We start from the raw sequence: 8208 nt of genomic DNA, 5'->3' as shown, positions 1-8208 counted from the left end.
GCTATCTTTAGTGTTTGTTTTATTTTGACTTAACTTACATGAAAATGCTAGAGAAGGAGAAAATTGGCTTATAAAGAGATTTAGTCAGGATCTAGAACACTCTCAGAATTGGTCTTGATTCTGAATTTTCTTCCTTAGGGTCTCTATGTGTTTTCCCCAGACAGAGTAGGAGGTTTTGCACTTTTTCTGTTTGTTTGATCAACAATAATAACAACTAATAATAAATGTTAGTATATGCCAAGTGCCATCCTAATTACTTTCCATGTATTAATTCATTTAATTCTCTAACAACTCTGTGAAGTAGAGACTATTATTATCCTCATTTCATGGATGAAGAGCTGGGCTCACATTGACCACACAGCCAGACGACATAGCTCTGAGAAGTCTAACTTCAGAAACTATTCTCTTGACCACTTTGTTGTTGCCCCTATAAGTTTTCAACACATGCTACCATTTTTTATTTAAAACCACATTAATGCTCCTCCTAGAAAAGCAAGTTGCCTAATCTCCATCTAGAACAGAAAGATTTCAGATGTCAGCAGTAAAATGTGGGTACAACATTTCCTTGAGAGAAGACTATCTGTTGCAATATTTGTTCTTTATTCCACTGCCACCCCCATTTTGGTCTAGAATATTTCTTTTTCCACTTTCTAATTCCCTCATCAGGGAAACAGAAATTATGGCTTTTCATTTCATTTTAACCAAGAAACCTGAAGGCAGATTATACAATTTCCAGCAAAGCACTTCATTAGAATAAAAATTCAGCAAAACAACACATTTTTACATATTCCATGAGTTCATGTCAATGAGATGCAACTTGCACAGGGTAAAGTTACAATTTAAAAATTGTGTAAAATAATAGCATCTGTTTATTTAGGACTTACTCAGAGACATTTTCCAGATATTAGCTTTACTTCTAATAACAAACCTGCAGATAAATTATGATTATCTTCTTTTGTGGGCAAGGAGGTTGAATCTTAATAAAATCACAGAGCTATGTAATGGAACAACAGTGGAGACAGATTTTTATGATTACAAATTGTGTTGTCTGGTCTCCACACCTCATCACTTCTCTTACTTTGAAGAAATACTATTTTTAAAACCCTTAATTTACTGCATAAAAACTAATTTTTCCGATTTATTCTCATACTATTTAAATCTCTGAAATGGATTTAGATCTCAATCTCTTTTCTACATAGCAAGATCAATTGATTGAATGAGTACTAATAAATATAATCTCTCCTGAGTACACATTATTATTAGATGAGTGGTAAACAGGATTTAAATACAGCGAGAGCTCCCATTCCTAAAAACAAAATCAAAAAACAAAAAAAATCCTGCTCTGCTTTTTACTGCCCATTTAATTTTTGTTACATCCTGGGCAAATCTATTCTACATCTGTGGGGCAATCTGTTTTCTGCTTCCCTTAATGGTTAAGTGGAGGACAGATTCTTAGCTATCTCCTCTAGCTGATCTTATCATTTCATGTCTCTATTTAACACAGTGTAGAACAGTTGTTTGATCTACAAAATTGTTCCTAAATCTGTTTACCTATCACACTAACATTGTAAGAAGACAATATCCCTAGAAGAGAATCCTTTTATGTTTGCATACCAGATTATTCAAAGACATATATTAGCAACCTCAACTCTTTTTCTGGTATAAAGAGCACAATAAAAATTGCTTGAAAAAAGTTTCTTTAAAGAATCTTCATATTATACTCTGAAGGGAATAGAACAGTTAAATGCAGAAAGTGTATTCTATAATTTTCTCACAAAAATCACACATTTTCCTACATATTAAAAAAAAAAAGATAGATGGGAGGCAGAGTAAGAAGAAATTGATTTCCAATCTGTTTCTATTCAAAGCTCAGACAAATGGAAACAACCTCAAAGATCCAGGGCCATAGGGGGAAAAACATGGGTGTATCAGTTCTTCAGAAAACCAGGGCGATCAGGATGTGTATATATAGAGAAAGAGACTTATGATATGGAATTGGATCATGTTATTATGGAGGCTGGCAAGTCTAAAATCTGCAGGCTGGGCCAACAGGCTGGTGACCCAGTAGAGTTCCATTCTGAGTTCAAAGGCAGTGTGCAGTAGAATCAGGAAGAGCTGAAGTTGTAGACAAATTTCAAAGGCGGTCTGATGGAGAAATTCTTTCTTGAGGAGTGGAGTGGGGCAGAACCAGTCTTTTGTTTTATTCAGGCTTTCAACTGATTGGATGAGGTCCACCCACACTAAGGAGAGCAATCTGCTTTACTCAGAGTCTGCTGACTTAATCTCATCTAAAACATCCTCATAGAAACATCTAGAATAATGTTCAGCCAAATATCTGGTCACCCTGTGGTTCAGCCAAGCAGTCACATTAAATTTACCATCTCAGTGGACATAAAGAGGATCCAGTCCTTCTTTCTTTCTCAGGTTAATAAATCACAGTAAGCTGAGAAGATATCCTGAAATATTACTGCAGGAGATAACTTCAAAAAATTTTGAGATGATTAGTTATTCAGTGGGCAAACACCTTTCAGGCTAAGAAAAATTTAGAATTAAGTATAGAAATGTTTAATAGGGCCAAGTCTACAGTAAGTATTGCACTTGAGAAGACTGTTACATTGGTATTATAAGTATTTATAATAGTTAAGAGAATTTGGTCTATATATTACTCAGGATAGGTGTGGTTATGCTATGATAACAAATAACTCTCAAATCCTCAACGATATGTAGGAAAATACACTTTTATAAAGTTTAATTTATTCCAGTTTCACTGAAATACAGTTTACATATAACATTGTGTAAGTTTAAAGTGGACAGTGTGATGATTTGATACACATATATATTGTAAAATGATTACAACAAAAAGATTAGTTTACACCTTTATCACCTCACAAAATTAGCACTTTTGTGGTGAGAATACTTAAGGTTAACTTTCTTAGTAACTTTCAAGTATATAATTCAGTATTCTTAACTATAGCCACCATGCCGTATATTAGATCCCATAAATTATTCACCTTATAGCTGGAAGTTTGTACACTTTGGCCAACATGTGCCATTTCTCCCACCTTCCTGGCCCTTCACAACTACCATTCTACTTTCTAATTCTATGAGCTTGGCCTTTTTTTTTTTAAACATCTTTATTAGAGTATAATTGCTTTATAATGGTGTGTTAGTTTCTGCTTTACAACAAAGTGAATCAGCTATATGTATACATATATCCCCATATCTCCTCCCTCTTGTGTCTCCCTTCCACACTTCCTATCCCACCCCTGTAGGTGATCACAAAGCACCGAGCTCATTTGCCTGTGCTATGCGGTTGCTTCCCACTAGCTATCTATTTTACATTTGGTAGTGTACATATGCCCATGCCACTCTATCACTTCGTTTGAGCTTACTCTTCCCCCTCCCCATGTCCTCAAGTCCATTCTCTATGTCTGCATTTTTATTCCTGGCCTGCCCCTACGTTCTTCAGAAACAGTTTTTGTTTTTGTAGATTCCATATATATGTGTTAGCATACGGTATTTGTTTCTCTCTTCCTGACTCACTTCACTCTGTATGACAGATGCTGGGTCCATCCACATCCGCATCACTACAAATAACTCAATTTCATTTATTTTTACGGCTGAGTAATAATCCATTGTATATATGTGCCACATCTTCTTTATCCATTCATCTGTCAATGGACACTTTGGTTGCTTCCATGACCTGGCTATTGTAAATAGAGCTGCAATGAACATCATGGTACATGACTCTTTTTGAATTATGGTGTTCTCAGGGTATATGCCCAGTAGTGGGATTGCTGTGTCATACGGTAGTTCTATTTTTATTTTTTAAAGGAACTTCCATACTGTTCCCCATAGTGGCTGTATCAATTTACATTCCCACCAACAGTGCAAGAGGATTTCCTTTTCACCACACCCTCTCCAGCATTTATTGTTTGTAGATTTTTTGATGATGGCCATTCTGGCTGCTGTGACGTGATGCCTCATTGTAGTTTTGACTTGCATTTATCTAATGATTAGTGATGTTGAGCATCCTTTCATGTGTTTGTTGGCAATCTGTATATCTTCTTTGGAGAAATGTCTTTTTAGGTCTTCTGCCACTTTTGGGTTGTGTTGTCTGTTTTTATTTGATATTGAGCTGCATGAGTGGCTTGTATATTTTGGAGATTAATCCTTTGTCAGTTGCTTCATTTGCAGATATTTTCTCCCATTCTGAGCATTGTCTTTTCATCTTGTTTATGGTTTCCTTTGCTGTGCAAAAGCTTTTAAGTTTCATTAGGTCCCATTTGTTTATTTTTGCTTTTATATCCATTTCTCTCAAAAGTGGGTCAAAAAGGATCTTGCTGTGATTTATGTCATAGAGTGTTCTGCCTATGTTTTCCTCTAAGAGTTTTATAGTGTCTGGCCTTACATTTAGGTCTTTAATCCATTTTGAGTTTATTTTTGTTTATGGTGTTAGGGAGTGTTCTAATTTCATTCTTTTACATGTAGCTGTCCAGTTTTTCCAGCACCACATATTGAAGAGGCTGTCCTTTCTCCATTGGATATTCTTGCCTCCTTTATCAAAAATAAGGTGACCATATGTGCGTGGGTTTATCTCTGGGCTTTCTATACTGTTCAATTGATCTATATTTCTGTTTTTGTGCCAGTACCATACTGTCTTGATTACTGTAGCTTTGTAGTATAGTCTGAAATCCAGGAGCCTGGTTCCTCTAGCTCCATTTTTCCTTCTTAAGATTTCTTTGGCTATTCGGGGTCTTTTCTGTTTCCATACAAATTGTGAAAATTTTTGTTCTAGTTCTGTGAAAAATGTCATTGGTAGTTTGATAAGCCTTGCATTGAATCTGTAGATTGCTTTGGGTAGTAGAGTCATTTTCAAAATGTTGATTCTTCCAATCCAAGAACATGGTATATCTCTCCATCTGTTTGTATTATTCTTTAATTGCTTTCATCACTGTCTTATAGTTTTCTGCAAGCAGGTCTTTTGTCTCCTTAAGTAGGTTTTTTTCCCAAGTATTTAATCTTTCAGTTGCCATGGTAAATGGGAGTGTTTTCTTAATTTCTCTTTCAGAGTTTTGATCATTAGTGTATAGAAATGCAGGAGATTTCTGTGCATTATTTTTGTATCCTGCTACTTTATCAAATTCATTGATTAGCTCTAGTAGTTTTCTGGTAGCATCTTTAGGATTCTCTATGTATAGTATCATGTCCTCTGCAAACCATGACAGCTTTAGTTCTTTTTTCCAATTTGGATTCTTTTTATTTCTTTTTCTTCTCTGATTGCTGTGGCTAAAACTTCCAAAACTATGTTGAATAATAGTGGTGAGAGATGGCAACCTTGTCTTGTTCCTGATCTTAGTGGAAACGTTTCAGTTTTTCACCACTAAGAACATTGTTGGCTGTAGGTGTGTCATATATGGTCTTTATCATATTGAGGTAAGTTCCCTCTATGCTTAGTTTGTGGAGGGTTTTTATCATAAATGGGTGTTGAATTTTGTCAAAAGCTTTCTCTGCATCTATTGAGATGATCACATGGTTTTTATCCTTCAATTTATTAATATGGTTTATCACATTGATTGATTTGCATATATCAAAGAATCCTTTCATTCCTGGGATAAACCCCACTTGATCATGGTGTATGATCATTTTAATGTGCTGTTGGATTCTGTTTGCTAATATTTTGTTGAGCATTTTTGCATCTATATTCATCAGTGATATTGGCTTGTAGTTTTCTTCCATTTTGACATCTTTGGATTTGGTATCAGGGTGATGGTGGCCTTGTAGAATGAGTTTCGGAGTGTTCCTCCCTCTGCTATATTTTGGAAGTGTTTGAGAAGGATAGGTGTTAGCTCTTCTCTAAATGTTAAGTAGAATTCGTCTGTGAAGCCATCTGGTCCTGGGCTTTTTTTGCTGGACGATTTTTAGTCACAGTTTCAATTTCAGTGCCTGTGATTGGTCTGTTTATATTTTCTATTTATTACTGGTTCAGTCTTGGAATATTGTGATTTCCTAAGAATTAGACCATTTCTTCCAGGTTGTCCATTTTATTGGCATATAGTTGCTTGTAGTCATCTCTCATGACTGTTTCTATTTGTGAGTGTCAGTTGTTACTTCTTTTTCATTTGTAATTCTATTGATTTGAGTCTTCTCCCTTTTTTCTTGATGAGTCTGGCTAATGGTTTATCAATTTTGTTTATCTTCTCAAAGAACCAGCTTTTAGTTTTATTGATCTTTGTGATTGTTTACTTCATTTCTTTTTCATTATTTCTGATCTGATCTTTATGATTTCTTTCCTTCTGCTAACTTTGGGTTTTTTTTTTGTTGTTGTTGTTCTTTGTTAATTGCTTTAGGTGTAAGGTTAGGTTGTTTATTTGAGGTGTTTCTTGTTTCTTGGGTTCGGATTGTATTGCTAGAAACTTCCCATTTAGACCTGCATTTGCTGCATCCCATAGGTTTTGGATCATCATATTTGCATTGTCATATGTTTCTAGGTATTTTTGATTTATTCAGTGATCTCTTGGTTAGTTAGTAGTGTATCATTTAACCTCCATGTATTTTTTACTGTTTTATTCCTGTAATTGATATCTAGTCTCACAGAATTGTGGTCAGAAAAGATGCTTGATACGATTTCAATTTTCTTAAATTTACCAAGGCTTGACTTATGATCAATGATATGATCTATCCTGGAGCATGTTCCATGAGCACTTGAGAAGAAAGTGTATTCTGTTGTTTTTGCATGGAATGTCTTATAAATATCAATTAAGTCCATCTTGTTAATGTATCATTTAAAGCTTGTGTTTCCTTATTTATTTTCATTTTGGATGATACATCCATTGGTGAAAATGGGGTGTTAAATCCACTACTATGACTATGTTACTGTCAATTTCCCCTTTTATGGCTGTTAGCATTTGCCTTATTTATTAAGGTGGTCCTATGTTGGGTGCATAAATTTTTAATTGTTATATCTTATTCTTGGATTGATCCCTTGATCATTATTATTGTCCTTTCTTTCTCTTGTAATAGTTTTTATTTTAAAGTCTGTTTTGTCTGATATGAGAATTACTACTCCATCTTTCTTTTGATTTGCATTTGCATGGAATATCTTTTTCCATCCCCTCAGTCTGTGTGTGTTCCTAGGTCTGAAATGGGTGTCTTGTAGATAGCATATATACAGGTCTTGTTTTTGTATCCATTCAGCCTGTCTATGTCTTTTGGTTCAAGCATTTAATCCATTTGCCTTTAAGTTAGTCATCGATATGTATGTTCCTATTCCCATTTTCTCAATTGTTTTTGGTTTGTTATCATAGGTCTTTTCCTACTCTTGTGTTTTCTGCCTAGAGAATTTCCTTTAGCATTTGTTGTAAAGCTGTTTTGGTAGTGCTGAATTCTCTTAGCTTTTGCTTTTCTGTAAAGGTTTTAATTACTCCATCAAATCTGAATCAGATCCTTGCTGGGTAGAATAATCTTGGTTGTAGGTTTTTCCCTTTCATCACTTTAAATATGTCCTACCACTCGCTTCTGGCTTGCAGAGTTTCTGCTGAAATACCAGCTGTTAATCTTATGGGGATTCCCTTGCATGTTATTTGTTGCTTTTCCCTTGCTGCTTTTAATATTTTTTCTTCGTATTTAATTTTTGATGGTTTGATTAAGATGTGTCTTGGTGTGTTTCTCATTGGATTTATCCTGTATGGGACTCTCTGTGCTTCCTGGACTTGATTGACTATTTCCTTTCCTGTATTAGGGAAATTTTAAACTATAATCTCTTGAAATATTTTCTCAGTCTCTTTCTTTTTCTCTTCTTCTTCTGGGACCCTTGTAATTCGAATGTTGGTGCTTTTAATGTTTTCCCAGAAGTCTCTGAGACTGTCTTCAATTCTTTTCCTTCTTTTCTGTTCATTCTGCTCTGTGGTCTTCATTTCCACTATTTTATCTTCCAGGTCACTTATCCTTTCTTCTGCCTTTGTTATTCTACAATTGATTCCCTCTAGAGAATTTTTAATTTCATTTATTGTATTGTTCATCATTGTTTCTTTGCTCTTTAGTTCTTCTAGGTCCTTGTTAAACATTTCTTTTATTTTCTCCATTCTATTTCCAAGATTTGGGAACTTCTTTTCTGTCATTATTCTGAATTCTTTTTCAGGTAGACTGCCTATTTCCTCTTCATTAGTTTGGTCTGATGGGTTTTTACCTTGCTCCTTCATCTGCTGT

Source organism: Orcinus orca, chromosome 5, assembly GCF_937001465.1.
Source record: "Orcinus orca chromosome 5, mOrcOrc1.1, whole genome shotgun sequence".
In the NCBI taxonomy this organism is placed as follows: Eukaryota; Metazoa; Chordata; class Mammalia; order Artiodactyla; family Delphinidae; genus Orcinus; species Orcinus orca.
The sequence above is the reverse complement of the archived record's forward strand: the minus strand, read 5'-3'. Positions refer to the sequence as shown.